At 37.8% G+C, this 18,982-nt stretch overlaps 1 protein-coding gene across 11 annotated transcripts in view; it reads left to right on the top strand.

Annotated features, from left to right (window-relative positions):
* Positions 1 to 18,982, top strand: part of CHL1 (cell adhesion molecule L1 like) — a 203,325-nt gene that overhangs the window by 31,678 nt on the left and 152,665 nt on the right. For 8 of the 11 annotated variants that reach the window (XM_047850468.1, XM_047850466.1, XM_047850465.1 and 5 more), the window contains one exon: positions 17,739 to 17,818. The exons of the other annotated variants lie outside the window; for them this stretch is intronic. The gene's annotated coding sequence lies outside the window, so the exon portion shown is untranslated. The remainder of the gene's footprint in view (positions 1 to 17,738; positions 17,819 to 18,982) is intronic. 11 annotated transcript variants of the gene reach the window in all.

Below are 18,982 nucleotides of genomic sequence, written 5' to 3' on the forward strand. Positions count from 1 at the left end.
ACCAGGAGTTTTCACGGGTAAAATCAATGTTTATGTCATACAGTAAAGTAGCAGTTATTTCCAGAGTTGAAAATGTGTAAATGTTGTCCACCTCTTCCCACCGTATCAATCTTATTTTTTCTTTAATAACTACCACCTAATAATGCCTATCTATTAAAACTAAGCAGGAAGTTGTCTGGTGAATCATTTTAAAAAATATTTTTCTACCTAACTTTAAAAAAAATTTTTGTAATGCTTATTCATTTTTGAGAGAGAGAGAAAGAGACAGAGTTGGGGAGGGGCAGAGAGAGAGGAGGACACAGAATCTGAAGCAGGCTCCAGGCTCTGAGCTGTCAGTGCAGAGCCCAATGCGGGGCTCGAACCCGCGGACTGCAAGATCATCACCTGAGCTGAAGTCTCATGCTTAACCGACCAAGCCACCCAGGCGCCCCAACTAACTTTTTATAGAAAAGTTATATGAGAAGAAACATAGGAAGAGAGGAAATGATCTATTATTAGACCTGAAGTTGGGGTCTAGAATAGCCCTGTGTATGTGTGTAGCATTCGAGCCATGCTGCATAAATGCCAGAGCTAGTGCCTAGGACTGAATGGGAGCCTGTTGTGCTTCTGAGGTAAATGAGAAAAACAAACAAAAAACCCCATCTTTTCTCTCCCATTCTTAATCACTATGATGTGGAAATAAGGTCTAAAAGGTTTGTACCACTTTGATATACAGTAGGTGATAGATGTGTGGAGAGAGGAAACAAAAGGCATGGAATAGAAATCAAATGCAGTCAGAAATAGAGTGAATTCTGGAGACAGTAGCATGTGTGGACACTGACTGCAGTTTTAGTGCTGACGAGTCACAGCAGAAATGTCGGCTTTTTTTTAGTGCTTAGGGACCTTCCAGCCTGGTAGGCAAATTGTTCTCCTTTGCACCATCTACATTGTTTTCTCCTCTGGGATTGTCCCTGTCTTGTCTTACTTCACTTTTTCCCATCTGTCTATTCCTGGAGATACCTGCACTCATTACTTCGGGCCTCCCATTAGTGATTTCATTACAGTATCTGCATTCTGCTGTTTGCTTCCAGCAGTGAACCAAAGCACAAGAAACCAGCCACTGCTCATCAAGGGAGGTTGTGGGCACAGGCTGGGTTTCTTTTAGCCGTCCACACTGGCTCAGGGAAGATGATGGGCAGGATTTCTCGTTTCCACTCTTAGAGTTCTTATAGCTAATGCCCTGATGTATCTGTCTATCAGTGAATTGATAGATTGATCCATCCACGCATACATTTATTTTGGCACACAGCTTTGGGATCCAGGCAAATGATGCCTGAATGGACTTACCCTATCACTGCTTGTCAAGGTTAAAGAATCAGAACTCAGAAGAAGAGTTGAGACCAACTTTAATGATGGTATTGGAATGGGTAGTTTTAATAATGATATGTTTTCTTCAAGGGAATTTAGATTCAATTAAGTATGTAATGAAAGCACAAGGGAGTGTTTGAAGAATCATTGAGTCTCTCTGTCTAGGTGGCATACTTTTAGATGGAGTTACATGCAGTCTAAGAGTGAAATAAGTCCTTTAAAGGCTTACCCCAATCACCAGAAAGAAAAATACAAACTGTGTTTCTGTTTAAACTAGGCAAAATTGTCTATTTAGGTGTTAAACATTCAGTGGGATACCTACCCATGAATAAGACATTTTTACATATACTCAGTTGTATACATATATGTACGTGGGTCACTGATCGTGCCTAAGTGGTTACTTTATTTATTTTTGTAGTGGAATTAGGCAGATTATAATTTACATAAACTGAATGCACATGGGACTCCATATCTTCACAGAGTATATTATATGGTAATACAATTTTAGAGTGGCTGATTAGGCCTTGTGAGGCCCAGTGACATAGGATAGCAATAGATTGCTATCAAAGCCAAGAGGAAGATAAGGTAGCATTTTTGTCATGTAGAGCTCTAAATCCTCTATTACTTTGAAATCAGCTCAGTAGCATATTTTAAACTCAAGAGGGGCTATCTTTCTGGTTCCTGATGATTGTTTTAATGGTGGATCTGACCATATGTGTATCAGATATGGAAAGTAATGTCCATTAAATAGAGTAAAAATGTTCTTTCAGGGAGAAAAAAAAGTGATTTAAATTTTTAGATTCTCATGGGATCTCATTAAAGTTCTCTTTCTTAAATAGATTGTGCAGCCTAATAGTTATCAGGAATCCTGCAGTGCACATGGCTGATAGGTTAGTTTACACAGGATTAATTGTGTAATTTTGGAAGCAGCCAGCACAGTGAACATTGATTTTTGCATTAGCCCTGTGTGTTGTTTCTAAGGAAATTCTGCTTTCTATTTTTAAGGTGGTGTAACATTTCACTTTTTGTTAATTATAATTTCTACCAACATGTTTCATGCCTGGTATAATTTATTAAAAGTTTTTCCTAATGTTATTTTCTAATTGTTATGTCCTTCAGAAACTTTATTAATCATGAGCACTGATGTGTAAAAAAAATGACAGAAGAAAATGCCTTTCACAAAGCATTCTCTAACAGGCCAGTTTCCCCATGCTTCCATCGATAAGTTGCCCAAATATTCCTTAGAATACAGAAACAATTCAGTTGCATCTAATCCGTATACTAAGTGAATGATTAACGTAAGAAGTAACCTGAAAATATTACATTTCTCAAAACCAAAGAATGTGAATGTCCAAAGGAGAGCAGGCTGTTGAGAACAGTCCATTTTCTCGAATATGTAGATCTTTAGAGCCTCGTATTTCTTGAAGTATTTGTTGATATGGAAGGAATAAAGAAAGAGGTTTTTTTTGTTTTTTGTTTTTTTTTGCTTGAATTTTCCAGATAATTAGTTCAGCTCTCAGTTACTAGAGTTTGTCCACTTTTTGTGAATATAAAACGTCTGTTGGGATTTCAGTGGGATTGTTGTAACTGGGTTGAGAATATATTTTGTTGTCTTCTGTGTGGTTTTGAGAAAACAGAAAATAATGTTGATTGTGTGCAATTTAGGCTTTAATCTTTACACTTTTCTGGTCTTGGACTTGCAAATCAAGTACCTGCCTGTGCCCCTTTCCTCCCCCAATTCGAGACTCCATTAGATAAAAATTTCCTCCCTTCATATCATTGTGGTTCCTCCAGCAAAAGAGTTGAACACCTCTTAGCTTTTGCTGCCTTTGTTTTGTTTTGCTTTGCTTTGGGTGGAAACTCCCTCTCCCTTCTCCCCCACTGTGAGTTTCTGCTGCATTATAAAGACCCAATAAGGAACTGTACAAAGTGAGTACTTAAAATGTGTGCTGAGTGACCAACTGGACCCTCTTGGAAGAACCCTCTTAAACACTTTGTTACCAGAACTTCAAAAAAGGGCTTGCTTCTGAAGAATCAAAGGATCTCTTGTATAATAAATTTGAAGCATTCAGTATAAAATGAACGGAATAAAATATCTTTTAAGCTCCTGTATGATGCCCGGATTATGTGAAGAGACTAAGGAAGTGGTGGTTCTCTCACGCTTTTGTGTCACGTTAAACAGAAATAGATGAAAGCAAAAGCTTAAAACTGACAAAATCCCAAGCAGGGAAGCACTGGTTCCCAGCTTGTTCATTGGTTCATAGCAAACAACCAACTGATAATTTGAGGAAAAAAAAAAAAAAAGATTTTCTTTCATAGGAAAGGACTGAGTTTGTTTTGTGTCATTTTAAACCACAACTTCACAAAGTATACACCACTGTTTTTCTGACATAGAAAGTGGGTCATGACATTGTTGAGAAAGGACTGGAATTGGAATCACAATACTGGCTTCTACCCTTGACCTTTGTCACTTGCTGTGTGTGACACTGAAGAAGTAACTTAACCCTCTGCATTTTATTTTTTCCTAATTTTTAAATAAATCTAACAAATTAACACAAACTTGTTTCAAGGATTACATGAAAAAAAATCTTTGGTAGAGTGTTATAAAATATAAGGTGTTATACTCTTATAGGTAGTTTGCAATACAATTTGATTAAGCAATTACAACATATTTTAGTTCTCTGTTTGGAGGCTGAATATTTGCTTTTTACGTTGCACTTGGTCTTGGGTAGTTTGAATAACCCAAATGAGAGTTAAATTTTGAAACCATTGTAATTGTCTTCAGTACATCGTATGCATGAAAATGGGTGTATGCCTCTGGAGGAAGAGCCATTAGCTTTCTCCAGATTCTCCAATGTGTTTGTGATTCTAATGAGGGTACGAACCACTTAACTAGATGAGTCATCACCAATTTCCATTTCACATTATCGAAGTATTGGATACTTGTATTATGGAAGTATTGGATACTTGAAGAGTGAATTTAGCATATTGGTTTATATTTACCAAGGGTTTTTGTCTAACAGAAATTCTACTGAGGGAGAAGATCAATGCAGATTGGCGATCTGCATAACTTTTCCCACTGTTAATTTTTTAAATGATTATTTCCCATAATTAAGGCAGATTTTTCTTTATTTCTTTCCACACCACCGCACCACTGTCACCACCATCATCTAGTCCTCTTTTGTTTTAAATACGTAGCTAATTGCAGATCAATTACAATCTTATGGAAAACTGAAACAGACATAGCCTGTAGGTGAACTTTGAAATTTTGTGCAATAGGACTGCATTAAATATAGTATTTTTCTACATGTTGTTTTTTAATAACTAAAAAAATTATGTTAATTGACATTTTCAACTGACAGTGTATCTTTAGATTTTATTTCTTATTGTCCATCACCACAAATGTTTCTCACCATAAATGTGTCAGTGTTATCCTCAACTGTACTTTCAACCTCCTGAGCCCAATGCAAATTTTGTTTAAATAAATATTTTTCACAGCATGACTAATGATATTCAACTCTTCATGTCTAAAATTTGTGGATATCCCTTATATTTCTGGTAGATTTCCTCATCAGTTTTTGGCAGGAATGAAAGACATGGCAACCCCTACTGGTTGACCAGAAAGTTATGCTTAGAATTCACATATTCATCTCTCTAACTGGGGAGTACTTTGGTATCTCCCATGTACTGAGCTCATCGTGAGGAAGCACTGGGGAATCGTGGGCTTGTTACAAATTATTAATTCGTTCTTTTGAGTAACACCATTGTGTTTGTATATCATTCTGCTTGCACACAGTTTCCTGGAGTCTTCATACTTAGCTTTTTTGATTTGGTCTACATAAAGATATTATGACAGTTGTCATTGAATTGCACAATCTTTTCTGCGTTAAAATTAATAGGAATTATCATTTTATTATAATAAATAAGTATATTTAACTTATTAACATTAACATTTAGAGTCCATCAATAAATAACTAGTCTGCCTCAATTTTTAGACATCTTTTGACATCTCTTTTTTGCAGTTTTAGATTTTTTTAAATTATTGAGTAATTTATTCATGCTCTGCTGATTAGCTCTTTATTTTCAGTTTTACAAGGTAGGTTTTGCACTTAGGTATTTTTTACACAACAAACTTTCCATTTGCAAGTTAGTGTATATAAAATAATTATGTTAGACATCATCTATTTTTAAGTGAAACATTTTATTTTTTTCAACCTCTTTGAGGTATAATTGACACATAAAAATTGTGTATATTTAAAGTGTGCAACATGATTTTATATACATATGCATTGCCAAATGATTTTCACAATCAAGCTAATTAACACATCCACCACCTCACGTAGTTACCTTTGGGGTGTGTGTGTGCGTGTGTGTGTGTGTGTGTGTGTGTGTGTGTGTGTGTATGGTGGGAATACTTAGGATCTATTCTCTTAGAAAATTTCAAGTGCACAATACAGTGTTATTAACCCAGTAATCACCAGATAATAACCAGGTAATCACCCTGCTCTACATTAGTTCCCCAGAACTTAATCATCTTATAACTGAAAATTTGTACCCTTTGACCAGCATCTTCCTATCAGCACCCCTACCCAAGTCCCTGGCAGCTACCACTCTACTCTTTGCTTCTGTAAGTTTGACTTTTATAGAGTCCACAGATAAATGAAATCATATATAGTATTTGTTCTCCAGTGTCTGACTTATTTCAGTAGTGATATGTCCTCCAAGTTCATCCATGTTGTTGAAAATGGCAGGACTTCCTTCTTTTTTATGGCTGAGTTATTTTTCATTGTGTGTGTGTGTGTGTGTGTGTGTGTGTGTGTGTGATCAATGTTTCTTTATCCATTTGTCCATTGGCAGACACATAGGTTGTTTCCATAGCTTGGTTATTATGAATAACGCTTCAGTTAACATAGGAATGCACATACTGCTTTGACATACTGATTTCATTGACATTATCTCTGTTATGTGGTTTACCATTTACAAACACTTATTGCCACTCTCTGAGGGTGGTGAGGCAGATTTTGTTAGCCCCAGTTAAAGAAAGGAAGATGTAGGCACACCTGAGTGGCTCAGTAGGTTAAGCACGCTGGGCATGGAGCCTGCTTAAGATTCATGTGCTCTCTCTCTCTCTCTCTCTCTCTCTCTCTCCCCCTCCCCCTCCCCCTCCCCTCTGCCCCTTCTCTGTGGGATGAGCACTCTCTCTGCCTATAAAAAAAAAAAAAAGGATGATACAGAAGTTTATGGTAGTTGTGACCTACTCAGGGGTATAGCTAGTGAGTACCAGAGTTGGTGTTTGTGTTACCATAATTTAACTTTACATCTTAGACTGGAATTTTCTAAGCTATTTTGCTCCCTTCTCCACTCAAGGACCTTCTGTGAAAGGAACCAAGGAGCACTTAAAATTTTTCTCTAAGGTAGGGGCTGAACTCATTATCTTAGACTGAATCAATTCAGGCTTTTCTTTTATCCCCATTCTCTTTAGTTCCTATTGAATCAAGACTTCCAGCACCCTTGAAACCTTGGCTTTATCTGAGAATACCAACACATAAACTGGAGTTAGCATCCTGATACATAAATCTGAATTTGTCATTTCCTACTAAAATCCCACAATGCTCTTCTCTTTTAAGATGAAGTTTAATTGTCTAAGCATGACATTCAGAGCTGTTCACACTGTCCCTGCAATTCAGTTTTTCAGCCTAATGTCTATTTTTTCTATTCTCTGCCCTCATCTTTCGCCTCTAAACCTGAGAATGCCTTGCTTTCTTGCGCTTCTTGGTTTCTTCTCCTGTTCTCCCCTAGTGCCCCCTCTGGCATTAGAATGCCATTACTTCCTTTTCAGTTTCATAAACTGGCCCATTTACATTTACATACCTTGCCAAATAACTATGCGGGGGGGGGGGGGGGGGGGGGGGGGAAGGGTTTTATTTCTTACCATGTTTATTTTGATGCAAAAGGTAACTTACGATCATTAAAAAGTGTCTATTAAATTAGATCATCTTTAATCTCTCTTTGCCCCTTTATTCCAGTGTTGTTTCCCACAAAGCTGTAGATATATACAATTATTGTTGGCAAAATTGAGCTCATACTCCATATAGAATTTTGTGGTATTTTATTTCATCTAATATTATATGGAAGTTCAGCATTCAGTATTCTTTGAAAAAACAATTTTTCAACCTACAAAATTGTCTAATACATAGTAATATTCTAGGAACTTAATTATTTCTCTACTACTGAGCATTTAGGTTGTTACCAAAATTTAGTTTTATAAGTTACACTGACTAAATATGATTTTACATTAACGTTTGAACATATCTCAATATGTTTAAACTCAAGCAGGTTTTCTATTTGTGTGAAGACTGGTTTAAGTGCACTTAGTAATTTTTAACTTTGACAGATGATTTTTGTTTTATTAAATATATATGCATATATTTAAAAAATATATATGCATATATTTAATAAATATATATTTATTTTTTATAAATACATGCATAGGTGTGTATGTGTGTGTATACATAGCTATTTATATTTTACCAGATCTCTACAGTAGACATTTATTACTCTTAATGATAAATAAAAAAAGAAAAAAAAAAAAGAAACCCTAACCTACACAGTTATCCATCTTAACCAATTGCCATCTCCTTCAAAGTCTTTCTAACATGAATTCATAAGTAAAAAATGAGTTTCTCATTGGTGGAATACTAAAACCACTTGTAAATTATTTGTCTCCTAGGGTTCACTGTGGTGTGCGATCGTAAGTAGCTATCAAGACTAAAATACAGACAGTACTGAAAAATACTGGGAAGGTGGACAGAGGACTGAAACTTAGTCTTGTTCTGTGGGAGAGTTACTGAGTGTAGCCCTAGGCATGCTTTGGGGAAGATGAGGGGGAAGCAGAGATTCTGAGGCTCGTAAGCCAGTGGTGCAAGAACTGTAGAGACTGCTCAGGGCTTGAAAGCTGTTTGAGCAAATACTCTGACTAAAGCAGCAGGTGGAGTGGCTCAAGCAGGAAATTGGGAATAATATCCTGGGATTGGATTTGTTTAGACAATTCCTGTTTCTAGGACATAGGGCTCTCCATTCATGGGCGTGCCTTGACCATCGTGCTGGATGCAGAATAGTCAAGTCATAAATACTTGAATGAATGAATAAAGATGACCTTGTACTTGCTTGCAGATAGGAAGTATTACCAGTATTACTGGGCTCCTGAGTGGCTTAGTCGATTGAGTGTCCGACTTCAGCTCAGGTCATGATCTCGCAGTTAGTGAGTTCAAGCCCCGCGCTGGGCTGTCTGCTGACAGCTCAGAGCCTGGAGCCTGCTTCGGATTCTGTGCCCCCCTCTCCCTCCGCCCTACCCCTGCTTGTGCTCTGTCTCTCTCTGTCTTTCAAAAATGAATAAACATAAAAAAATTAAAAAGAAAGTATTAGCTATATTACCTGGTTTTCATACCTAAATGTGCCTGCAAGATATATGTACTTGAGTTTGACTTTTAATGACTTAGAATTCCATTCTTTAATCATGATTGAAAATACATGTCTGCCTATGCTTGCAGCCTAAAGAGCAAGAGTCCGGTTTAAAAGTGTTCTGATGCTATTACAATGCCTTTGGCAGTATTTAAGACTATCACAATTAAAAAGCTGTATCCTGGGGAAATGGTTTTGCAATCCTATACAATATGTAACTTCTTTGTGCTTCAGTTGTTCTACCTTTAAAATGAGGAACTTAAAGACAGAACGTTTTTGTCTACCTCATAGAGTTGTAAGGATAAATTGAATTCAGAAAATAAAAGGGGCACCTGGGTGTTTCAGTCGGTTAAGCATTTGACTTCGCCTCAGGTCATGATCCCAAGGTTCCTGGGTTTGACCCCCGCCTCAGGCTCTGTGTTGACAGCTTGGAGCCTGTAGCCTGCTTCGGATTCTGTGTCTCCCTATCTCTCTTCCCCTCCCCTGCTCATACTCTGTCTCTCAAAAATAAACAAACATTAAAAAACAGCATAAAACAGAAGAGTGCCTGGCATACAGCAAACCCCATGTAAATGTATCCTATTGTCATTACTGAATGAGCCAGACCTTGGTATTAACTTGTCCACAGCCAACTGATTTGATCAGGATTTAGTCAGAGGACCTTTGCTTTTCTGGTGTCTGAGATTATCATCATACACATTTTGGATCCTACACAAAAGCAGAATACTCCTCAGTTGATTGTGTTCAGAATTGCAGATTTGTTATGGACCTTTGTACTTCCTGGGGAGATAATCTACAATTGCATTGGAAAGTAATATAAAATCAGAGCTAGATGCTCATTGAGATCTAAAAGTTTATCTATTCAGTTTATTCTTAACATAAAGCTTTGGCATTTTGCTTATTACTTTCAAAACCATTTCAAACATGATTTCATTTGATACTAATACCACTCTCAACAGAATTAAGAAAACAAAGAATGCCCCTGCCCATCAGACACCAAGGTGACAAACGGGATGAGCAGGTCCGTAAGAGGGCCTCTGGCCTCTGGCAGGTGGGACTTTTAAGTTGTATGATTTGGAAAACAAGAGCTTCCCCCTTTGTGTTACAGGGTTCTAGTCCACACTTTGTGATTTGACCAGGTAATGTGGTTGAAACTTGGCCTCCAGTGTTGTTCTGCTCCCTCAGTATTCATGGTTCGAAGACCCCAGATGGTGCCATGTGGGGCCAGTGCCCTATACATGTCCCTCAGGTCCTTCTCTATCACCCTGAGGCTATTCTGCTACGACAATTGTCACCTCTCAAATAGCATTGGAGTAAATCATGTCCACATTTGATTGCAAAAAAATGAGTTGATAATTTTCCCTAGGTGATAAGGCTAGGAAGTAGCAGAGCTCATTCATTCATGCAGATATTTATTGATCACCTGCTCTGTGCTACGTTCTGGGATAGGCTCAAAACTCCTGAGTTCCTGAGTGTAATTGATACCATTGGTCAGATCCAGGTCCTTCAGGGTCAGCCATCCATAAAGAAGGAAAAATTCTTGCTTTTTTAAAAATGTTTTTTAATGTTTATTTATTTTTGTCGGAGGAAGAGAGAGACAGAGGAGAGAGAGAGACAGAGACAGAGACAGAGAGCATGAGTTGGGGAGGGGCAGAGAGAGGGAGACACAGAATCTGAAATAGGCTCCAGACTCCAGGCTGTCAGTCCAGAGCCTGGCACAGGGCTTGAACTCACAGACAGCGAGACCATGACCTGAGCCGAAGTTGGACCCTTAACCGCCTGAGCCACCCAGGTGCCCTGAGAAGGGAAAGATTCTTGAGAGGTGTATTTGTTCTTCACAATGTTCTCAAATGGTAGTTGCAAATACTCTGAAAGTAGGGTATAAACCCTACTTTTTGTTAAACTATGAGTACACTTGCCAAAAAATAGGTATCAACTTTCTGGAAGCTAGATATTTCTTTAACATTTATAACCTATCGTAGTAAGAAAGTTCTATCATATATGATTTGTTCTCAATTTATTTCCGAGGGATCTCTCCTCTTTCAAGATTCAGCAGTCCAAGATTATAGAACATATAATTATATTCACTTCTCCTGTATCCTTCAAGATTCTTATTCATTTTGGTCTGTCCTGTATATTCATCTTTCAACATTAAAGATTTCTAATCATTTAATCTTCCCTTGTATTAGAGTTCATGACTCCAGCCTCTTGAATGTTTTTTTTAGTTGCCCTTCCCTTTCTTTCAGCTTCATTATGAGACTAATTTTTCCTGTAATCATAGACTTTTTTTAAATGTTTATTTTTGAGAGAAACAGAGAGACACAGAACACCGGCAGGGGAGAGGCAGAGAGAGAGAAAGGGAGACAGAGGATCTAAAGTGGGCTCCATGCCTACAGCAGAAAGCCTGATGTGGGGCTAAAACTCAACAACCACGAGATCATGACTTAAACCGAAGTCAGACGCTTAACCAACTGAGCCACCCAGGTGCCCCAGTAATCATAAACTTTGAAGGCCAAAAGAAACTGTAAAAAAATTGTTAGCATTCTCATGTTGTAAGTAAGGATACCGAGACCTAAACTGGTTAAGAAAGCAGTGTTTCTGAACCATTAATAAGCAGTGTTAATGATAGAGCTAGTAATAAAATTCACTGGGTCTTCTGACTTACCCTGGAATATCCTTTGCTAATTTCTCTACATGATGCTCCTTAACACATTTGGATATATGTCTTTAAAATAGTAGGAGACAGGGGTGCTTGGGTGGCTCAGTAACTTTTGTTCCGGTGATGATCATGGTTTGTGAGTTCAAGCCTTGCATTGGGCTTTGTGCTGACAGTGTGGAGCCTGCTTGGGATTCTCTCTCTCTCTCTCTCTCTCTCTCTCTCTCTCTCTCTATCTCCCCCTCTCACTCTCACTCTGCCTCTCTCTCTCTCTCTCAAAATAAAGAAATAAACTAAAAAAAAAAGTAAATAGAGAAGTAATTCCTATGTAGTCCTTTTCTCAAACTCAAGGTACATTACACAAATGATGCAATAAGGAAGTCTGGCTAGAGTAGATAAAGACATGGGCTCCGAGTTACATCGACATGTTCACATCATGGCTGTGCCACTCATTCTCATTGTGATCTTGTACAGAATGAGATCTTGTGATCTCCAATCTATTTAAGTTCATTGCATCTTCTATAAAATTAGCGTCGGTAGTACCTAACTTAGAGGTCACTTGTGGATAACAGATAAATTGCTTAGCACACCATGCAGCACATAGTATGTCTTCAATTAACGTTAGAAGAAAATCACATATGACCCTTCTTAGGGGGTCAGTAATTGTTTTTGAGTCAGCACATGCTGAAACTAGTAATCTGAAATAGAGACTAGTTTCTTTCAGAGTGTTCTTTCAGAGGTATTGATAGGAGCAAAATTCAACATTTTCATACTGCTTGTGTCAAGTTTTGCTTATAAATAATATCCAAAAACAAATTTTGCTGTTGATCATAGCTTTCCTGATTCCTATTTTATTGTACATCATTTTATGTTAAGCATATTGAAGAATTTCTGTTGTGTGCTCATTTTTACTATACTACCAGCTTATTTTCCAGGGAATATTAGGTGCATCATATATCATTTTATTTTTAAAAGATACTATATTCATTCTAAAAAATTAAATTGAGCATCTTGGTGCACATTTTGAGCACATGGACTTTATTGATTTGAATCAAGAACTCATTTCTGTCAGGCAGATGCTGGTTGATGACAGAAAGGAAGGTGTTTTCAATCCCAACTTTTTAAGAATATTGACCCAAATATTGACAGAAAGCTGATGTGCTCTCAGTCTACTTTTTAACTCAGTAAAAAACCCCAGTGTTTGAAGATTGAGATTAGGTACTTAAAAGAAAGAAAAAATGAAAAAATAGTCACTCTTGATTCCAAATACATCTATATACTGCCCACCCCCCCCCCCACACACAAATACATAGAACAGGCATTTTCATTCATTGTACATTTATTAAGCAACCAGTATTTGACAATTTGATAGCCACTGTGCTTGGGTACCAGGGAGGAAAAAGAGTTGTTGTTCTTGTTGTTTTTCTGGCCTTCAGGAGCTCACAAGCTTGCAAAAAAACGTTATTAGAGAAATTCTTCTCTGTCTTGTGAGAGTAGGACCTGTAACTGCTCACACTTGCAGCTTCTATAGCAGTTGTCAACATTCCTATGTCACCATTTGGGGGAACGTGATTTTCTCATGTTGGCTGAGTTTGAAGGGTGTCTCTGTGATTAAGTGCTCCTCCTGGCCTCATTGGCTGCCTCTGGGTGGTTATGGGCTTCTGTGCTGCCCCTCTGGTTACTGGATACCTTGTAGGTCCCAGCCCTGAGCTAAGCAGTTTATACACATCAGTCCTTACCCTCACACCTATCCTGCAAGAAAGATACCATTATCCCTTATTGCCTATGAGACCGTTGGTGTTCCAAAAGGTTATGTCATTAGCCTAAGGTCACACAGTGAATAAGTACACACTCACTTTATTTTCAGCTTCTCTGTCTCTTTTTCCTCCGTGTTACAGTGTTCCTTTTGATAGGCACAGTGGCAGTAGGATGGGACCACTTCCTCTAATGGTGTGTGACATTCACACCTGTGACTGTCAACTTGAGTAACTGTGAAGTACTACTACTTCTTATACGTGTAGCTTTCATACATTTGTTCATTAATCCATCCAAAATGTATTTATTAACCTTCATTATGGTGCCAGGCAGTGACGCTAGAATTACAGTAACAGTCAAAATGTGCCCTTATTGAACTCAAGATTCATTGTGTTAAATACAGAGTGAAACCTAGCAGGAGTAGCCATTTGGCCTTGAGTTAATTTTATCTACAATGCATTTGCAGTTTACATATGATGTGTTATAAATTCAATGAGTAAAGAGAATTCACCTTAAACATACGCTAGGAGGCTGGGGAGCCTGGGTGGCTCAGTCGGTTGAGCATCTGACTCTTGATTTTGGCTCAGGTCATGATCCCACTAGGATCGAACCCGTGTTGATCTCCACACTTAAGATTCTCTCTTTCTCCTTCTACCCTTCTCCCCTGCTGAAGCTCCTTTTAATCTTATTTATTTATTTTGAGAGAGAGAAAGAACTTGGGAGAGGCAGAGAGAGAGGGAGAGAAAGAGAATCCCAAGCAGGCTCCACATTGTCAGTACGGAGCCAGACTTGGGGCTCGAAGTCAAGAACAGTGAGATCATGACCTGAGCCTAAATCAAGAGTCAGATGTTCAACTGACTGAGCCACCCAGGCACCCTTCTAAAATAATTGTTTTTAAGTTTATTTATTTATGAGAGATAGAGACAGCATGAGTGGGGGAGGGGCAGACGGAGAGGGAGACATGGAATCTGAAGGAGGCTCCAGGCTCTGAGCTCTCAGCCCAGAGCCTGACACGGGGCTCAAACTCAGAAACCATGAGGTCATGACCTGAGGCAAAGTTGGACACTTAACCAACTGAGCCACCCAGGCGCTCCAAAAAGAATTTTTTTTTTAATGCTAGGAAGGTGCCGTGTAGAAAAGTTACCTATTGTCTGTGAGTAATTCTTCTGCAGCCAACTTCTACTCCACGACTGGAAGAGATCGCCATTTCTTTTGCTGAGCACCTGATGAAGTTATTGGTTGGTTTTTAGGGGCCACGTTGTATGAAAAGTACTATTTTCTAATACTAAATAATGTCAGAGTGGCAAGATGTTCATATTAGGGAGGCCTGTGGACCCAAGTTTACCTGATTCACAGCTGCTGCCATAAGTATCCTTTTCACTGAGTGGACCAGCCTCATCCAGCCTTAACGCCTCTTGCTTTTGAGCAAGTTCTGTTTCTCCTCTAGGGTGCTTTCTCTCCCTTTCTGTGTTTTGTTTCCTCATGTGAGTAAAGTTTAATTTGATGTACCTAAACTACATATGTTTTTTTTCATTCATGCTTCTTTCTTTCCCCAGTAAAAAGGAAACATAAGGGTCAAAGGCCCATTTTGTTTTAATATACTTCAAAATTCTTTAGATTTTTCTGTCACTATTTCTATCAATCCTCCCTTTGCATTTGGTAGGTATATTTATTCAAATATCTTAAATAGAGGAAGTGTAGGGACATTGGAAAAAGAAACAAACAACTATCCTCTAAGAATAAAAAAAATAAGATATTGGTATCTGTATCAATGATGGTGGAAGGAAGGGTAAAGGCTTGTAGGTTAAATAAAGTCAAAGGATAATATATCTTGTAAATATGATCAAAGTAGAATGAGAAAGACACTTTCTTAGACTGTTGTATTGTTGTGTCTGTGTGTATACCCTTATCCTTAAAAATGTTTGAGCCTATACCTCCAATATATGTATATCCCAATTATACAGATACATAGTGTGCCAAATGTTACTCTAAGAAAACAGGAATTAAAAAGAATGAGATAGGGGCACCTGGGTTGCTCAGTGTGTTAAACATCTGACTCTCAATTTTGGCTCAGATCTCATGGTCTGTGCCCCACTGTTAGTGCAGAGCCTCCTTGGGATTCTCTCTCTCTCTGCCTGACCCCTGTCCACACACTCTCTGTCTCTTTTTCTCTAAATAAATAAATAAACATTAAAAAACAAGAAATAAGATGATTTTAAAATAACATGTATACTTATGTATATATAGATATTTTAATATCAACATAAATGTTTTAATATGTATTTTTATTTCAAATATATGTTATATAATATGTATTTTTATTTATGTTATATATGTATATATATGTGTGTATATATATATATGTGTATATATATATATGTGTATATATATATATAAATGTGTATATATATATATATATATATATATATATATATATAATTGTTGCATTCTAAAGGATTGTCCGTATACCCTATTTTAGAGCTCTTATACCTACAATATGAAATAATGAAAGGAGACCTAATAATAAGAGATAATTCCTTATATACACCAATGCCGCACACACACACACACACACACACACACACACACACACACGTTGACTGGATTACTTGCAGAGAACTTATATCCATGATTAATGGGAATGCTTTCTCAAGCAGAGTTGAACGAAGCAGATGAGAGCTCAGCAGGCATGTGCTGTCGCTGTGAGCATACAAATAAGTTTGATCAGTAGCTACAGCCTCATGCCTAATGCCTAACAATAGTCTTGAAAATACTAAGCGAGAGTGTGGATAATTCAGTGCAGGCACTGATCCCTGTTGTCATGGGTGTCACTGACAGTGTGAAGAAGGTAAGAGCCATTGGGAAGAGCCACCTATAGTACCTGCGTGATATGGATGGGTTTTGGAGTGATGTCTCAGAGAGACGTAATATTGGAACTACAGCTCTCTGGCCGTAGAATATACCCAATTTGTGATTTTTTTTTATCACTGGGATAAATATAGAGGACATCCTATGTCCCATCATTTAAGTTCAGCCTCAGTAAGTGGGGCAGGACAATCAGCAGATCCCATTTGGTATCAATGTGTGCAAACATTTCATTTCTTCTTTTCCCTATTGAATGACTGTCGTGACGCATAGAAGATTCTGGACACAGGAAAATGAGGATGGCTCCCTCTGCTCCTCTACTTAGGTCAAACTTCCAGTAGCCTGGTAGAACTTAGTAAACACAGTAATACTCTAACGTTACATACCAAGGACCCACTGGTTAGGAGCCATATTAAATGTTGTTTATGCGCTGTTAGTTTTCCATAAACAATTCTGTGTGTTATAATAATGCAGATAATAATGGTGCCAGGAGTAGGCCTAAAGGGATCGAAATGAGGTCACTAAACAAGAGTATACAGGGCACAGTCTGTGCAGTGTGTCACTTGGTCAATTGGACAGCAGTAGGGACTATTTTTACACTTGCCAGGGTGGAAGTTGTTTTTCATTGTATTGGTGTGAAGTTCTCTGTAGAGGCTTTGCAATCTGTTTATAACTTTTTGGCAACAGCTTTTGGAAGAAGGCCAAAGATACTGTCAAATAATGCAAAGAAAGCAAGTGAATTGCTTAGATATTTTAACCATTCTTCTTTTTCCTAGGACCCAAAATACTGTAGTTTTAGAACTATCTTTAGTAATTTCTATCAGAATGAGTTAGAATTACTACATGGAATTTAGCTCTTCTGAATGATGCTCATTAAGCTCTGACAACTGGCATGCAAAACCAGTTCTTTGACTTTTTTGACTGTCCTTATGCTCAACAGAAAATCTTAGCTTTTCAAGGTGTACTCATGGGACATGATAAAAAGTCTTATAAGCAATCTTTTAGGGATTGGGGACCAATTGTCAAATCATCCAGCAATTAACAGTGAAGTGATTGTGTATATTGGTTGAAATACTTTTTTTTATTTACGTTGATTTTTAAAAAGATGGGAGCCTTGAAGTTATCACACCTGGGTGAAAGCTGGTCTCTTGAATTAAAAGCTTATGTTAACTGTGTAATTCATAGAGTTCCAATCCTGGAGAGCGTCTCCTCAGAGAGCTCTCCTCGCTTTAGTCTCTACTGTTTTATGTTGACATACTGGTCACAGCCTCAGACAAAAGCAAGGGGCTATTGTGAAAAACAGTTCATGGAGGACTGCCAAGTAGAAATTCCTACAAATTGTGGTCTGTTGCAAAATACTTGAATTTGTGAGAGAAGACATGTCAATAATTTTTTCAATGAGAAGTGTAATTACGTGACTGTTTTCTGTGTGTCTGCCCTCTCTGCTTCATTTATTCATAGACAGGAATCTGCAAGATGTCTTTTTATAGCAACAGAGCATTGTTATTGTTTAGGCATTTGGGAATTTTTCTGAGGGGTGGAGAGAAAGAAAAATTAAACCAGTATTTTGTAACAGGGAAAAGGTAAACATAAATGTAAATGATTTTTAGCTGAAAATGATCTCCATAATTATAACTTTCAAATCTATCTCTAGGTGCTGTAAACTGCAAACAATGACCCTGTCTTAATACTGCAGACATATTGTAGTGGAACTAAGGGGAACTGAGCTTACTGGTAAGAATATTTTACTTAATTAGTTGCTTTATGCATTTTCGAATGCATTTAATTAATGCAATGCATAGTAGAAGAGTATAGCCAGAGGACATGGACCAGGTATGGTACCTGTGAGGGTGGTGGTGGTGGTTGTTTTAAATTTTATTAAAATGCTGGCTTATTTTTGAAAGGGCGAAGCCCTTAACTAAAAGTTATTTTTCCCTTAGCTGACCTCTTGGCATATTTGAAAGTTGCATCCTGGTATTTACCTAAACGTCATCTTTCTATAGAAAATGAATTGCACCTTTGGGATCTGAGAAGATAGCTGTTTAAGGGGCTTGAAGTTTTAGTGAGAAAACCTGTATTTTCATCAGTCAAACAGAGCTTACCCCTTCATGGTCTGGAGGGCTTTCAGCTTCAGTAACTGTCCCTTGGATTTGGATCAATGTGAAATCTGACCTGAATCCTCCTTTGGAGTTTTTTCACATTCTTTGTGCAGTACCAGACCGAATTGTAGTTAATTTCAAAAAGTTTGGAAGAGTGAGAAAAATCCCCTTTCAAGGGCCAGGCACACAACGATGTGGTTATGGGAAAGTTAGTTACCTCTTTTAAACCTCTAATTCCTGATTCGTAGAATTTGAGTAATAGCTGTGATTGCCTGTAGGTACAGGTTAAATTGGATTATTTTGATAACACTTATTAGCTCTGTGGTTAGCCCATAATACTGTTCAGTAAATGTCAACAATTACTATCATTATGAGTTTTTAAAGACAAAGTGATTTAAGGGAAAAAATGGTATTTTTTTCCCATGATGATACAAATGAAAGAATAATATTATTCTTACTTTCTCAAGAGCACATTTCATTACCAATGTAATATGTGCTCCTGAAGGATTAAGATATTATCTGGGGCATGCAGTCTTTCTATATGCTGGTTGTAAACTGGGATCTTAGTAACTGTAAAATAATGAAGACCGTGTGGTAACAGATGAAACACCGTGACTTTGAGTCATTGTTAACATACTTACTGCTTGGTAACCAGGAGAGGCTTTCTAAATGAATAAGGGACTACTCCAAGAGTAAGTCTAGGAGGGAATTGCGTGTGTGTACATGTGTGTGTGTGCATGTGCATGTGCATGTGTGCATGTGTGTGTATGTGTGTGTGTGTGTGTGTGTGTGTGTGTGT

The sequence above is a fragment of the Prionailurus viverrinus genome, chromosome A2 (assembly GCF_022837055.1).
Source record: "Prionailurus viverrinus isolate Anna chromosome A2, UM_Priviv_1.0, whole genome shotgun sequence".
Lineage (NCBI taxonomy): Eukaryota > Metazoa > Chordata > Mammalia > Carnivora > Felidae > Prionailurus > Prionailurus viverrinus.